Source organism: Pelodiscus sinensis, chromosome 3 (genome assembly GCF_049634645.1).
Source record: "Pelodiscus sinensis isolate JC-2024 chromosome 3, ASM4963464v1, whole genome shotgun sequence".
NCBI classification, from domain to species: Eukaryota; Metazoa; Chordata; order Testudines; family Trionychidae; genus Pelodiscus; species Pelodiscus sinensis.
In genome coordinates, this window is record NC_134713.1 from 239,886 (window position 1) to 256,137 (window position 16,252).

Here is a 16,252-nt window from a genome sequence, read left to right on the forward strand (position 1 = left end):
ATTTGTCTGGGAGCTGACCTTGTCCGTCAAGACAGAAGCAAAGAAAGCATTGAGTACTTCAGCTTTCCCATGTCATCTGTCACTAGGTTACCTCCCGCATCCAGTAAGGGCCCCACGCCCTCTCTGATCACCCTCTTATTGCTAACATGCCTGTAGAAACCTTTCTTGTTCCCCTTCACATCCCTTGCCAGGTGTAATTCCATTTGGGCTTTCACCTTCCTGATAACTCCCCTGCATTCTCGAGCAATATATTTATACTCCTCCCTAGTCATCTGTCCAAGTTTCCACTGCTTGTAAGCTTCCTTTTTGTGTTTAAGCTCACCAAGGATGTCCCCAGTAAGCCAATCTGGTCGCCTCCTATATTTGCTTTTCTTGCTGTGCATCGGGATGGTTTCTTCCTGTGCCTTTATTAAGGCTTCTTTAAAATACTGCCAGCTCTCCTGGACTCCTTTCCCCTTCATGTTACATCCCAGGGAATCCTGCCCATCTGTTGTCTGAGGGAGTCAGACTGCTCTTCTGAAGTTCAGGGTGTGTATTTTGCTGCTCTCCTTTCTTCCTTTGGTCAGGATCCTGAAATCTACCATCTCATGATCACTGCTTCCCAGGTTGTCACCCACCTCTATTTCCCCTACTACTTCCTCCCTGTTTGTGAGCAGCAGGTCAAACTGCACATGGCCCCTGGTTGATTCGTTCAGCACTTGGACCAAGAAGTTATCCCCAACATTCTCCAAAAACTTCCTAGATTGTCTGTGTACTGCTGTATTGGTCTCCCAAAAGATGTCAGGGTGACTCAAGACCCCCATGAGAACTAGGGCCTGCGATCTGCAAGTTTCTATCAGTTGTCCAAAGAAAGCTTCATCTACCTCATCCACCTGATCCAGTGGTCTATAGCAGATACCAACCACAACATCACTCCTATTGCTTCCACCTCTAAATTTAACGCACAGACTCTCAACAGACTTTTCTTCCTCTAAATACTGAGCAATCCTACTGCTTTATTACATAAAATGGAACTCCTTCTCCTTTTCTCCCTCGCCTGTTCTTCCTGAACAATTTATACCCTCCCATGACAGTGCTCCAGTCATGCGACTCATCCCACCAAGTCTCCGTTATTCCAATCAAATCATAGTTGTTTAACTGGGCCAGGGCTTCTAATTCTTCCTGTGTTTCCCAGGCTTCTTGCATTGGTGTACGAACACCTTAGATAACCAGTTATTCGCCCTTCTTTCTCTATCCGAATCAGGGATCTTTCTTAGTTGCTCGTTTCTCCTTGGACTTTGGGAAGAATCACAACTTCCTCACTTACCTCAGGGCTTTGGTCACCTTCCCCCAATGAACCTAGTTTAAAGCTCTCCTCCCTAGGTTTGCAAGCCTGCCCGCGAAGATGCTCTTTCCTCTCTTGGTCAGGTGGATCCCATCTCTTCCTAACAATCCTTGTGTCCGGAACAGAGTCCCATGGTGGAAGAAACCAAAGCCCTCTCTCCGACACCACCTGCGCAACCACGCATTGACTTCCTCAGTTCGACGATCCCTACCCGGACCTTCAACCGGAAGGATGGACGAGAACACCACTTGCACTTCAAATTCCTTGATCCTTCTTCCCAGCGCAACATAATCTGCTGTGATCCAGTCTGGGTCATTCTTGGCCATATCATTAATTCCTACATGGAGAAGCAGGAAGGGGCAGCGATCCAAAGATTTTATCATTTTGGGAAGACGCTCGGTCACATCCTGAACGCGAGCTCCCAGTAAGCAGCACCCTTCTTGAGATTGCAGGTCTGGATGGCAGATCAGTGCCTCAGTTGTCCTTAGGAGGGAGTCCCTGACCTCCACCACCTGTCGTCTTCTTTTGGGGGTGGTGGTCAAGAAACTCCCATCCATAGGACTGCGCATCCCATGCCTTCCGGTAGATGATGTTCTCTTCTGATTTCTTCCCTGAGAGGTCCCTTCCAAAGCATTCCCCACCGCAGTGCCTGTGCAGAGAGCCTGAAAGCGATTACTTACCTCTACAGGGATGGGGGATAACTGAGTTGGCTGCTTTCTTCTTCTAGAGGTTACATGCTGCCCGTTTTCTTCCTTGTCCTGTGCTGCCCTGACTGGCTCTTCAGCCTGCTGCCTTCTATCGAGGAAGTCTGCATCCTCTCTGATAGAACGTAGGGTCCATACTTGGGCGTCCAGTCCTCTAATGTTTTCTTCCAAAATGGTGGCTTTCTTCTGGGAGGAAGACAAACATGGCACATGCTATGCAGGTAACAACAGCAGAGTGATCACCATCCATCCCTGCCTTCCCTCGGAGAGATTCCTCAGTTGTTATTCAGTGCCTCCCAGAAGGGCAGGCGTGTAGTGAAAAGATTGTAAAGAATGGTGAGTGTATCTCGCCCCCTTCCCAACTCCCTCTCCAGACTCCCTGTGAGCAGCCCCTGTTGACAAGCTCCCTGATTGCTGGCTGACTCCTGTATAAAGCCCTGGATTGCCTGATAGCTCCTCCACTGACTAAGGCTCAACCAATGAGCAGAGGCTTCTAGATTGCAAATCCTGATTAGAAGCTCTCATTTTTCGCCTGCCAGCCACAGCCGGTAGGGGGGGAAGGAGGGGAGAGGAGGAGGAAGGGGAAGAGGGGAAAAAAAACCCCCCAAACAGCCAAACACAAGCTCAGCACACAGCAAGATAACCCCAAACACACACTGCAGACAGACCACTTCCCTCAAGGATTCTGTATTCACTTCCTCCTTTATCTGGAGAACTCCCTCTCCAAACTCCCTGTTAACAGCTCCTGTTCGCAAGCACTTCTCCCCTGGCCCCAAGCTGCTACGCAAGAGAGAGGACTCGGGCTGTCCTTTCCCGTCAGGGACACCCTGCGGACTGCATCCCCATTCCCAACCCAATGATTTCAATACAGAAAAACAAAATGTATTTGAGCCAAGGAGTTGAGAAACCTGGGTCAGTCTTTTTTGTAGTAGTACTAGTTTGTTTCATTGTGGGGTTGGATATTTGTGTCTGACGTGATAAAACTTGAATTTTAGAGGGAATTTAAATTCTTGCCCAGCAAATTTAATCTGGGATTTAAATCTGCTTGTGCTCTTTATAATTAACACAATTGTTGTTAAAAATTGTACCCAAGTTTAAATTAAATTAAATGAATGGAGATTGCCTATCTCCTAGAACTGGAAGGGACCTTGAAAGGTCATTGAGTCCAGTTGCCTGTCTTCACAGCAGGACCAAGTACCATCCCTGACAAATTTTTGCCCCAAATCCCTAAATGGCCTCCACAAGGATTGAACTCACAACCCTGGGTTTAGTAGGCCAATGCTCAAACCACTGAGCTATCTCTCCCCAAAAAGTTGTGCTCTTTTCCTAGCTATGTTGTCTTCAGGGAGGTTACCCAAGTATAACGGCAGAATTGTTCCCTGAAGTGGGAATTGAGGGAGCATTGCTCATGTATGAGCCATCCTAGATCCTGTGCTACTCCCGGTAGCTGTGCTGCTTCTGTAGAGCTCCGGGTATAAAATAGTGACTTAACTTATTTATTTGTTGTTGCTAATGTGTGTTGATCAAACTGAATAAATAAGGTAACCTGAATGCCACTTTGTGTGCATTTTATATTTAGTACAATGTATATGTTCCCCGGTTGCTCTAACAGAGTGCTTCCTTCGGGTTTCCCTCTTCCTTCTTTTGTCTAGGGAAATCTGAACCGGCTCATAGGTCTGTCCAGAGACAGGAGTGAACATTACCTCTTGTGAATTGTACAAGTATTGTTTAAAAGCAAAGTTTTGCTGAACTGCGTTTACAGTGCCTTGCCGAATCTGGGATTGCTGGAGAGCAAGGAAAGAGCTGTTCAGCTTCTCCTTCCCCCTCCCCATGGTTTCTGGCACGCTTTCCAAGCTCTTTCAGTTTGTGGGTGTTGTGGCTGCTGGGACGCTGCAGTAAGTTGGTGTTCTTGGCAGTTGTCTCATACAAGCTGAGTAGCAGTTATACAAACCCAACCTGAAAGGATTTTTCAATCCATCTGTGTTCAACGTGTCGACTTCAGTGTAGCCACCGGGGATGGATGCTTCACATATCCAGTTCTGAGGAGACAGGTTGTGCTGGTCATCCTGTAAGGTTACCTGTGCACGTGTCTGTACGTGTGAAGGCATTCTAAAGGGGGGACTTCCAGAGATGAGCTTCAGAAGGGTGGCTTAGGGGGCCTGAAGCCAAGTGGCACAATTCCTTAAAGGTGCACAGATGTGTTGTGGTTTGAGGAGTGAACTCTCTTTGGCCTTTCTCTCACACCATACATGCACTTTCTAAGTGACAAGCCTACATCTGCACTTGTGAATGAAATACCACAGTTCATCCCACCAGAGACTGAAAAACAGGCATGACCTCCTGATGGCCCAAATATTCAGCTAGGGATGTTAAAAGGCGTGCTTTTTGTAACGGTGTAACCGCTGGCACTTTCAATGGTTGCATGTTTGTATCAGGGATGTCAGTGACAGGTCAGCTAGTGACTCTCCAATAAGCAGAAGCTTATTGGAGAGTTGACTAGTGATGCGACTAATTGCTTCCCCCTCCTTTGCTGCCTCTGTCAGAGAGGCAGCAAGCGGGGGGAGCTTGCTTAAAAGCCAGTTTTGCCCCAACACTGTCTCTGCAGGGGGCAGGGGCGATAGAGGCATAGTGTGAAACGGCGCAAGTGGGGACTGAAGCATTCTCTGCTCCTGCTGCGACTGCTGTGATTCTGCTTTTGAAATAGCGACGAGGAGTCCTGTGGCACCTTATAGACTAACTGAAGTGTAGGAGCATAAGCTTTTGTGGGCAAAGACCCACTTCGTCAGATGCATGTAGTGGAAATTTCCAGAGGCAGGAATAAATATGCAGGCCAGGATCAGGCTGGAGATGACCAGGTGGATCCAATCAAGGAGGATGAGGCCCACTTCTAGCAGCTGATCTGGAGGTGTGAATTCCAAGAGAGCAGAAGCTGCTTTTGTAGTTAGCAAGCCATTCACAGTCTTTGTTTAATCCAGAGTTGATTGTGTCAAACTTAAAGATGAACTGTAGCTCAGCAGTTTCTCTTTGAAGTCTGGTCCTGAAGTTTTTTTGCTGCAGGATGGCTACTTTTAGATCTGCAATTGTGTGTCCAGGAAATGTACACGAGTCCCAGCGGCCGCCCTCCCTCTGGGGCTTCTGCTTTTGAAATGTACAAGAGTCCCAGCGGCCGCCCTCCCTCTGGGGCTTCTGCTTTTGAAATGTACAAGAGTCCCAGCGGCCGCCCTCCCTCTGGGGCTTCTGCTTTTGAAATGTACACGAGTCCCAGCGGCCGCCCTCCCTCTGGGGCTTCTGCTTTTGAAATGTACACGAGTCCCAGCGGCCGCCCTCCCTCTGGGGCTTCTGCTTTTGAAATGTACACGAGCCCCTTGTTACAATTGAGAGGTGGAGGGGCCCTTCTAGACTAATAGATAGGGTTCCCATTGACTGTTAGTTTAGTCTACTCTTAACATCCCTAGTTTACATGTGGGGAGGGGAAGGAGGCTCCGGTCTGCTCCCCTGATACATGTACCCACGAACCCAGCTCATCTGGTAACTGTTTAGATGTGTACACGGTTACATCCCCTCATCAGCACTGATCTGTAGTGAGGATAAGTTTTGTACAAAGTGTTTCTTGTGAGGCATCCATTTGAAAGCCTGATGAACATGAATCTCTTGGTTGGAGTGTCTGTGGTGGTGTATGTGGAGTTCGGCTGTGTGTGTTACTGAACTGTGTTGAGACTCCAGCCCCCTACAAGCAGCCTTTCAGGTACAGCAGTAAAAAGGCCAACGGATACGAGTGGGCTTGTAGAGGCACCCACACGCCAGGCTGGCCCTAGGAACAGAGTACAATAGACCCCTCCCAGGGAGAGCTCTACACAATGGATATTGTTTCACCCGGGTCACAGCAAAAGAGCTTTTCAGCACGTGAGAATTAGATGTGAAAGGGGCCAGTGACATCATGGGAGCCTCATGCTCCCTGCAGCCACACACCTAGGGGCACCAGAGGAACAAAGACTGAACTGTGGGCAGCTGATGGCCCCAGGCTGGAAGGATTTTTTAGCCTGTGTATGAGAACCTGGGAAAGTTGCGGTAACTTGGGCCTTACACTATAAGCCTGTTTAGCAAATTCTCGCCGTGAGTGCCACGGCATGTCTTATCGATCTAGCGTGGCGGGGGCGGGGGAGGGGGAATAATTTATTATCAGGGGCCACTTGCAGAAATTTTTGAAGTGGCCCCAGGCTGCACCAGAAGAGACCAGGTCTCAAGCAGAAGGGGCGGGGCCAGGGTAATTCCCTGCTTCTCCACCCGCAGACCATGATTGTTCTGGGGTTAGGGGAACACATGAAATGTTTGCCCTCTCCCCCCCCCCCCCCGAGGTGACTTCACGTACTTCCTCTTCTGCCCCCAGACCAATCAGCTTAGGGGCGGAAGGAGGGCGCAAAGTCTCCTCCTGCCCTGCCAGGAGCACGAGGCACTTCTATGCGCCGCATGCTCCTTGCAGGGCAGCGGAAACTTTGTGCGCTCCCCCCTGCCCCCAGGCCCTGATTGGTCTGGAGACCGGGGAGTGTGCGAAGTTTCCTCCTGCCCTGCCGCATGCTCCTGGCAGGGCAGAAGAAGCTTCATGCGCTTCCCCCCGCTCCCAGGCGCTAATTGCCCTGGGGGTGGGGGAGCGGCAGGGCCTCCACGGGCTGGATCTGGCCCATGGAGGCCCTTCTGCCCACCGCAATCTTGCATAAGCTTCGTCTGTGTGTGTTGTTTATTTACTTGTGTAATCTGCTTTGTTCTGTTTGCTCTTTTATAACGACTTTACATTCACCGTTTGTAGGTGTAAACTTGTTGGTTTTTAACGCTTAGTTTATGCATTTCATAGCTGGGGAGCGGTGCGTACCTCTCCACGTGGAGGGAGAGGGTCAGTTCTTCCCAACTTGTGTTGTGCAGGTTAGTTTGGTTTATCTCCCAGCAGGGGTGTGCATGGGAATGCTGGGAGAGTCCTCTCACACAGAGGTGACTTCAGACAATTCTGGCAGCTGGCCGTGGCCCTACACAGGTGTGTGTGCTGCAAAAGGCCAGATTCCCTGATTTTCTGCATTAGGCTGAAGCAATCTTGACTGAGTGGAGCAGGAGAGGCTCAGCAAACCCTCAGTGTATCAGGTGGCATCATGGACTGGGGATGGGGGGTCCCTAACTTGTCATTACCGGACTGCATTATCTGCTGCCCTCCAGCCGTATTACGCCTGAGGCATGAGTGGGTTTGGGAATATCCACTACTCTCCAGGAAGTGGTGGCAGGTATCAAAACGTGGCGACAGAACAGCTTGTTCAGACCGGGCAATGGTTTGTTTACTTTTTAGGAGCCCCAGGGAGTGAATTGTTAAAATAACAAACCTAAACATACATTCTCTGCTAATGATAGCATTTGCCTCATGAAAGTAGGTAGGCCCCAGTCCAACTTTAGTGCCCCATTCTTCTTTGAGTGATGTCCCCATGGCCGCTTCATTCTGGGTGCTAGTGCGTCCTTGCGCTGGCATCCAGAGATTATTCTAGTAGTGCCCTGCCACGCCGCCGCATGCCGTTGGTGTCCGTTAGGTGCATGTGTGGCATGGCTCCCTCAGTTCCTTCTCTACCATCTTCAGCAGCATACAGAGCTTCGTTGACTCACCTTTTTCTCATCTAAAAACCAACAATATTTGTTATTCTCCTCCGTGTTCTTCTTAATTCCAAGTTTTGACTCCTCCGCTAACCGCTCTCCCCCCAAAAAAACTTTTCCTCAAAACCAAAACCCAGTTCTTCAGTGTTTGTCATCCCGTTATTCCCCAGGCCTGGCTCTCCAGGCTTCAAACATTTATTCTTGCCAGGAGGGTAATGCCAGTCTGACGGGCATGCCTCCTGCATAAGGTGTCTTGGGGAGGCCCACTTGACGCAAAAGTGTGCGCACTGCTTGAGTCCCATGGCCAGAGCATGATGCGACTGTGCCAGTAGGCTGAAGACCTACTTGTATGAAAAATCATTTCAGCCACCGTGTGAAGACTCGCCCCCAGAGGCAAGGACTCTGTCAAATCAAGAGGTATGGACGAAGGTCGTCCCTCTACCTTGTCTGACAAACTGAAAGTGAAAACCTGGGTTTCCCTGGTGAAATCGCTACCTCCAGCATGGAGCTCACTAGAGTGAGCATGGGTGATAAGCCCAGCACCTCTGGCATGGCACCACTTAAACACTCGGTGCCACAGAGGAGAGCTGATTCGGAACTCAGGCAGAAAACATCAGCACCAGCCACACTGGCTGAGTCCACGGTGCCAGCTAAACACCACAAATCCATGCCAAAAATGACACAGGAGGTGGCACCACATATAGCACCTAAGAAACCCCACACCAACATGCCCCCTCTGAAGGCACTGTCTCTAACGCTTTCAGCCCTGGCACCACCACTTAACCCTGCATGGCACCATACACCAACACTAGCTCAAGTTTCACTGGCACCACCGTCTCTATCACTGTCGGTACATTCTGTTAATCCACCAAATGTCTCCAGCTCCACCTATTTTACCAAGTGAGGTTGGCAGTGGTCCGCATAGCCATTTTTCTTCTCAACATTCCTGCCCTGTTCAGCGACACCCTTCTTGGGAGTCCTGCTTCTCCAGACCATTGCATCCGCCTCCATCACCTCCCTGGTACTCACACCATTGGCCTTTACCCACCCCCTCCTTACTCTGGCCAGTGGAATCCCTGGGATACCTGGTCTTCTCACAGGAGCCAGCACACTGTTCCTTCCACACCATCCAAAAGGCCACCACAATCTCCTCAGCCCGTGCCCAGCGACATGGCACTGAACTCCCCAGACCATTTACAATCAGCAGTGTAGGACTCCCTCTCAGGCGGCGAAGACAGATTCCCCACTACACAACTCGTCATCACCCGACAAAGTATAGACTTTTGCGTACAGTGCAACCTCCGAAGTCTTCAAGGATTGCACTTCCAATGGATGAGGCCATCATGGACCCCGCTGATAATATCTGGCAGACTCCAGCATCAGTTATGCCCACCAACAAGAAGGCTGACTGTAAATACTTCATCACACCTAGCTGTATGGACTTGCTTTTTTCACATCCACCACCTAACTCCCTAGTGGTTGATTTAACCAGACACAAGGTCGATCAACCAAACATGAGATCTACTCCTCAAGACAGAGAGCATAAGAGGCTTGTCATGGGCAGAAAGGTATTCTTGTTGGTGACCCTATTACTAAGGGCGGCTAACTATCTCAATGCTCGCTGACTACGATTATACAGACTACTCCAAGCTGCAAGAGCTCCTCCAGTTCTTGCTGGAGCACAAAAGGCCAGTACTCCTGAGTACTATGCAGGAGGGGCACACCATCTCATGCACCGCATTACAATCGGCTAAGGATGTACAGCACACACCACTGCAACTGCCATTGTGATGCATAGGGCTTTGTGGCTCCAGGCGTCTGGTGTACCTAAGGAGCTACAACACAAAGTTTAAGACCTCCCATTCAGTAAAACTAACCTTTGTTGCAAAAACGGATGAAGTCTTATGCTCCATGAAGGACTCTCGTGTGACACTGAGAACTCTTGGCATGTATACACCACCTAATAAGTTAAACACCTATTCAAGACTTTGGGAGCAGTACAGACAACAACCATGGTAACTGTTTTAGACCAACACAGACCTCAATGGCGCAGACCTCCAGTGGCAATAGCAATCCACAATGTCCCAGCTTTCTTTACCTAAATAACAAATGTCAAGGTTTGTTTGGGAGCCAGAGACGCACCCTTGCTATGGTCACATCACCAACTGGACAACTACAGTTCAGTCACCGTCTACGGCCCTTTTTTACATCAATGGGCACAAATAACATCAGATGGATGGGTACTAGAGCTCATCAAAGTGGACTGCTCAGTCTCTTCATCTCTATTTTCCATACCCTCTCTCCGTCCCTCTTCAGGGACCCCTTTCATCCTTCTCCAGCAGGGAGTCCAACACTTTCTGCACATAGAAACGATAGAGCCAGTGCCAACAGCCTTTCAAGGAAGGGGATTGTACTCAACGTGCTTCCTAACCCAAGAGAAAACTGGCAGGTTGAGACTTGTTTAGATCTAAGGAGGCTCAACAAGTATGTAACATACAGGAGGTTCAAAGTGGTGACAATGGCAATGATTATTCCAGCCTTGGCTCAGGGAGATTGGCTTTTGACCTTCAGGATGCATACTTCCACATAACGATACATCCTGTTCACAGATATTTCCCATGCTTTACAGTGGGAGACCAACACTACCAATATTGCATTCAGCCTTTTGACAGCTCCAAGTTTTCTCCAAGACTTCGGCCGTTGTTACAGTGCACCTACGCTACCACGGAGTGACAATATTCCCATACCTCAAGACTGCCTAATAAAGAGCATATCTTTTCAAGAAACATTGACCATGGTCAATACAACCATCAACCTCCAACTCGAGCTTGGCATTCACGTGAATCACCAGAAATTAAGTTCCAACTCACTTAAACTCTGGAGTTCATAGGAGCACATGCTGATACTATATCAGCCAGGACGAAACTAGCAATGCACAGATTTGAGGCCCTCCAGAAACTTTATAGCTGTGGCACGTGCAACCCCAACTACAACAATGTGCAAATATCTCAAAATCCTTCTCTGACAAACTGACTACACATGAGGTGCCTCCAAGCTTGGCTAGCTACACTCTATATCCCTTCCAAGGACCTCCTCTCCCCCCTCTCAAAAACCGTTATCATTCCACCACATGTCCTCAACTCTCTGGATTGGTGGACGGATCCAACCAGCATACTATGGGGGTATCATTTCAACAACCAGCCCCCACGGTTACCATCATGACAGATGCATCCCTCATGGGATGGGGGGGCCCATTTGGGATTCCACACTGTACAAGGCAAATGGTCATTCAGCAAACAAACATTCCACATCAACTTGCTAGAACTCAGGGCAGTCAGTTACACAGTCGGTCACTTCCTACAATACATAGATCGTAGGACAATCAATGTCATAACTCCATGCAGGTACTATATCAACCAGCAGGGTGGGGCCCACTCTACTTCCCTGTGTATAGAAGCACTGAGATGATGGAACTGGTGCATTACACACCGCCCCCATAGCCAGCTACCTCCTGGGGGTACTCAGTGTGATGGTGGACACCCTCAGCTGCATCTTCCCTGATCATCACGAATGAGAGATACTCTTGAGCCTTCAAGGAAGTATTCCTCAAATGGAAGCAGCTGGACACAGACCTCTCTGCAACCAGAACCAACCGAAAATGCCATCTATTCTGCTCCAGAGCAGCCCTGGAAAGGGGATCTCTAGGAGACTTTTTTGTTCTGAAATGGGATGCCACCCTCCTATACATGTTCCCACCGATTCCTTAATGCACAGAATTATCATGAAAATCAGATGGGAATGCACTCATGTGGTCTTGGTTGTACCAGTATGATTGAGGCAAAGTTGGTTACCTGCACAGATTGGCGATAGCGGATCCTCACATCTTTCCCCTGCAACATAGTCTTCTCACTCAACATCATTGCAGGGTTCTCCATCCTGATCCACACACACTCCACCTATGGGCATGGCTCCAGAATGTTAAAAATACCTGCTCAGAGTAAAACAGATACTAATTAACAGTAGAAGAGAATCCAGGAGGAAAACTCCACTCACGGACAAGGTTCTTTGAGCGGCTCAAACAGAACCATCCCATGCCACCCAACACCATGCCCATCCCCACCATATTAGACTATCTACTGAAACCTGAAGAAATGGGTTTCTTTCAGCACTATTAAGGTTCATGCAGCAGCAATAGCAGCCTTCCATAGAACCAACAATGGCAGTTCATTCTTTTCACTCCCGCATACTAAACTTCCTTATGGGTCTCCAGAATCCTTTCCCATCGTTATGGCCTCCACTTCCCATCTGGGACCTTATTCGCATCCTCAAAGCTTAACTAAACCGCCCTTTGAGCCTCTAGCAACTTGCTTTTGGCTGCATCTCACCGTGAAAGTAGCCTTTCTAGTAGCCATCACTTCCAGCCGGAGAGTTGGGAAGCTAGCAGCACTAATGGCAGACCCGTCATACGTGGTATTTACCAAGGACAGTCTATCCCTTTAACCGCACCCCAAATTCCTTCCAAAGGTTCCATCTCCTTTCCACATTAATGAACCTATATACTTACCCACATTCCCTCTCAAACTGCATGCGAGTCCATCTTAAGTGGCATTACACACCCTGGACATTCAAAAAGCACTCTGTCTACCTAGGTCAGGCAAGACCATTGAGAAAATCAACCAGACTCTTCTTATCATTCACTGAACGGTCCAGAGGTGAAACAGTTTGCTCATGAAGAATATCCAAATAGGTCTCATTTTGCTACATCATTCACAACAAACAGCCACCAGATACCATCACTGCTCATTCTACCAGAGCGGTTGCCTCTACCACAGCCTTCCTCAAAAGTGTGCCCTTAGAAGACATTTGCAAGGCAGACACGTGGTCCTCCAACCACACTTTGACAAACACAATGCTCTCACCTCTGTGATGGCTCCGTCCATGGTAGTCGGACAAGTGGTTATCCTCAACTGCACTGGCAGGGCTCCAAACCCAGCTCCACGACATGACTACTGCTTTGTAGTCACCCAGAGTGGAGCATCCCCGGGGACATCACTCAAAGAAGAAAAGGGAGTTACTCGCCTTGTGCAATAACGGGTTCTTCCAGATGTGTGTCCCCGTGGTGCTCCACTGCCTTGGAGCCTCTTCCGGGGCCATAGCCTGGGTAGAGAAGCAAGGCAGGGAGCTGCATTGCGTGTCTAATGGACACCAATGGCCCAAGGAGGTGCATGTGCGGCGCGGCAGGGCACTGCTAGAAAAATCTCTGGTTGCCGGCACAAGGATGCACCAGCACCCAGAGCGGAGTACCCACGGGGACAAGCATATTGAAGAACCCCTGTTACTATGCAGAGTGAGTAACTCTTCGTTTCTCCTAGGGACTGAGTTGCAGTCTGCTTCCTTGCAGACCCTTTTTCCTTGTGTCTTGTCATGCACAGCTTTTAAGGGATTGACACCTGTACTATGTAGACAAGGAGGGTGATGTAATCTCTTCTATCCGACCAACTTCTGTTGGGGTGAGACAAGCTTTCTAGCTTCAGTACAGCTATGTGGAAGCTCAGAAGGGAGATTCTCTCTCCACCCAAATCTGTCCAGTAAATGCTATTGCCTCACCCCTCTTTGCCTCTCTAATAGCCTGAGGCCAACACGTATACCACAACACTGCATACTTTATTCTGAGTCAGAGTTTTCTGATGGGATTAACACCCAGGATCTGCCTTCCTGCAGTCTTACGGAGCCTCCTATGACTCTGCTAGCGTTTAGTGTGTTCCATGTGGCAGTCACCCACTCACCAGCTGGACATTCATATACAATTCATAAAATAGTGTAGCTCCGTCTTTCTTCACAATATGTATTTGTGGTTGACCGAGTAAATGCGCTGTGTAAAATGCTGACTAGTTGGTTTCATCTTTGGCAAAGTGGTGACAACTGCAGATGTTTGTATTGAGTCAATGTGAAAGTTTCTTTGTACTTAATGCTTCCTCTCTAACTGCAGTTGCAAATGCTGCAACTTGTAGAGATGTTGTCTGTGTAAGATGAAGCAAAATGTATTCTGTCTTGCAGATTAAAACATACAGGAAACTCCGGAGATGTGACTGCCCGAGTTCCAACTCCCTGCACATACAGCCATTTTTGTAAGTGCGGAAGGGGCCGAAAGCCCCTGACTTACGTCTTCGGCCCGCCTTTACGATGGTGCACGATGTTTATTGTAAATAAGGGTTTGAATTATGACTCCCCCGACTTGCGACGCTTCTCCAGGAACTGATCGTGTCGCAAGTCGGGGGCCGCCTGTACTTGCATCCCAAAAGCCAGAACTCCCTTTCCGCTAGCATGACCTCTTGCAGTATGTAAGCTCTCTGGAGGATCTGAGGGTTTGCTGAGCCCAGAGTGTTGGGTGGGGTCAATTCAGTTAATTTTTCTTGGGCTCTTCTGAAGTTACAACTGGAATGGTGAGTGAGCTAGTTCCTTGGTATTAAGTCAAATCTAAACTACAAGGACACTTTAACAAGCTGTTAGTTAAGAAAAGGAGGCATAGAAAAGCATTGGAAGGTGAAGACCCTGGCTCAAAAGGAACTAGTACGGGTTGGGACCTTTATTAACGTGCCATATATGGTGTGGGCTACCTCTCTTTCCAGCGACCGGTCTCTCATGCCAGGCACTGTATAAACGCTCACTAAGACAGCCCCTTTACTGAAGGGCCTTAATCTTTCTGGTTCCAGGACAGTGGGGCCCAAATCTTGGCATGTGGCGTTCAGGCTCCTGCTAACGTACAGAATAAACCCTAGGCAGTTTGCTGCAGGAATTAGGGAGTTGCTGTAGTGGTCAGGCTGCGGGTTCAGCTCTAGCACTCTTGCCCTTGACTACTGCAGGGTTAGGGGAACTGAAGATTCTTCCTTCCCTGGGGGAGGGGGAAGCAGGTCTCCAGCAGGGATCAGTAGTGTCAGGTTCACTCCAGATCTCAGCAGGTGGAGGAGGATGACTGCTTCCCAGCTATGGCCAGGGCTGTGAGGCACCTCATCTCTCCTGCCCACGTGAGAGGAACCCTTGTCTGTGCCTGCTGTGGGCCAGCTCCCTGACAACAAGCCCTCCCCTCTCGGCCTACCCAGGCTCATCTGTCCCTGTAAATCAGGGGCTCTCAAACCGCTCCGTGAAAATGTCAGGCTGCAGTTAACACCGGGCTTCCCCCACCATGTCACTCTTACTCCTGCACTGCTGTGGGTAGTGCTGCCTCCACAGCTGAGTGTCGGCCAGCAGGCAGTGCTCTTTGGCCACCTCGCTGGGAAGGGCTTGAACGTTCCTCTCAGGACATGGCTGACAGACACCCCCTGTTCCTGCGCAACAGCCGTGTGAGCCACAGCTCGAGGGCCCTTGCCTGAGACACTCCCAACTGCTGAGTGTCCCCGGAGGGACCCTTGCTCTCCTGGCCACTCGAGGATTCAGATTCGGTGCCTCCAAAGAAGCCACATGTGCCAGCGCCCCAGTTCCACCTCGCTTCGCTGCTCTGCTTGACACCGCACTGTGAAAAGCGAATGAATTAACAAAACCCAGATCCAAGCGATAGCAAGTAGTGTGGCAGAGGCGATCCCACTCCCGCCCCCGCCCCCGGTCAGGCCACCGTTCCGTAGTGTAGGAGTCGCAGTGTAAGATTCACTCGCCTTGCTCTGGAGTTTGGCATCTCCCTGCAGCCTTTGTCAGGGCTGCTGCTGCTGCTCTACTTGGCTCCTCCGGTCTCCTTAGCAGTTTTCTTTCTCCACACTCCAAACCTCCCCTTCAGGCTCCAAACTCCTTCTCAACTCTCTCTCCCTCCCCCACCGGGAGGGTTTTAAAGAGGCCTTATGGAAGCTCTGATCAGCTTCACCTGGACCTTAATTGATTTGCAGCTGCCCTGTTTCAGCTGCCCCTAATTAGCCAGGATAGCTGCCTCTTTCTGCAAGAGCTGCCTCTCTCCCCTCCCACCAAGCCCTTTAACCTGCTCTATCACACCTTGCTATAGCGGGGGGGCCAGAACTGGACACACTATTCCAGAGGTGGCCTCACCAGAGCTGAATAAAGGGAATAATCACTTCTCTGGATCTGCTGCCAGTGCTCCTCCTAATGCAACCTAATATGCCATTAGCCTTCTTGGCTACAAGGGCGCCCTGTTGCCTCATATCCAGCTTCTCCTCCACTGTAACCCCCAGGTCCTTTTCACGAGACACCACAAGCTGCCAGCTTATACCTTAGGAAAAGAACCGTAAGAGTCACTCTGCAACACCAGGTAATTAAGTCCTTGGTCTTCATAAGCCAGACTCTCTCTTGTGGTTCCTTCCTTGTTGTAGATTTCATGATCTCTTGTAGGGATGTTACATTTAGAGTAATCATCTAATTGAGCAGTCGATGGAATTTCCCTTGATTAGTCGATGGGGAGAGCGGTGCCACGCTAACCCCAATGCACCTCTGCCGTTTACATGTAGTACAGAGCCCCTGTTCATAACGTCACATACAAAAATCATACATGTCTGAGGAGCACAGCCCGAATCAGCCACGCATACGCTTTCGTTCGACACCTCACTTGGCCCGCTTTGCACAGAATTTGGGGCAAACGCAGCAGTGCGTGCACCGATGA

General features: G+C 49.5%; 1 protein-coding gene and 1 long non-coding RNA gene across 6 annotated transcripts in view; one reads left to right on the forward strand and one right to left on the reverse strand.

Moving 5' to 3' along the window:
- The window catches only part of ASXL2 (ASXL transcriptional regulator 2), a 191,505-nt gene that overhangs the window by 19,535 nt on the left and 155,718 nt on the right, over window positions 1-16,252 (forward strand). For 2 of the 5 annotated variants that reach the window (XM_075923201.1, XM_075923203.1), the window contains exon 2: window positions 13,711-13,781. The exons of the other annotated variants lie outside the window; for them this stretch is intronic. The gene's annotated coding sequence lies outside the window, so the exon portion shown is untranslated. The remainder of the gene's footprint in view (window positions 1-13,710; window positions 13,782-16,252) is intronic. 5 annotated transcript variants of the gene reach the window in all.
- Window positions 7,127-15,426, reverse strand: LOC142827714 (uncharacterized). The gene is made up of 3 exons (XR_012902416.1): window positions 15,303-15,426; window positions 11,505-11,641; window positions 7,127-7,676 (listed from the first exon to the last, which is right to left on the reverse strand). It is a non-coding gene; the product is annotated as an uncharacterized LOC142827714 (long non-coding RNA).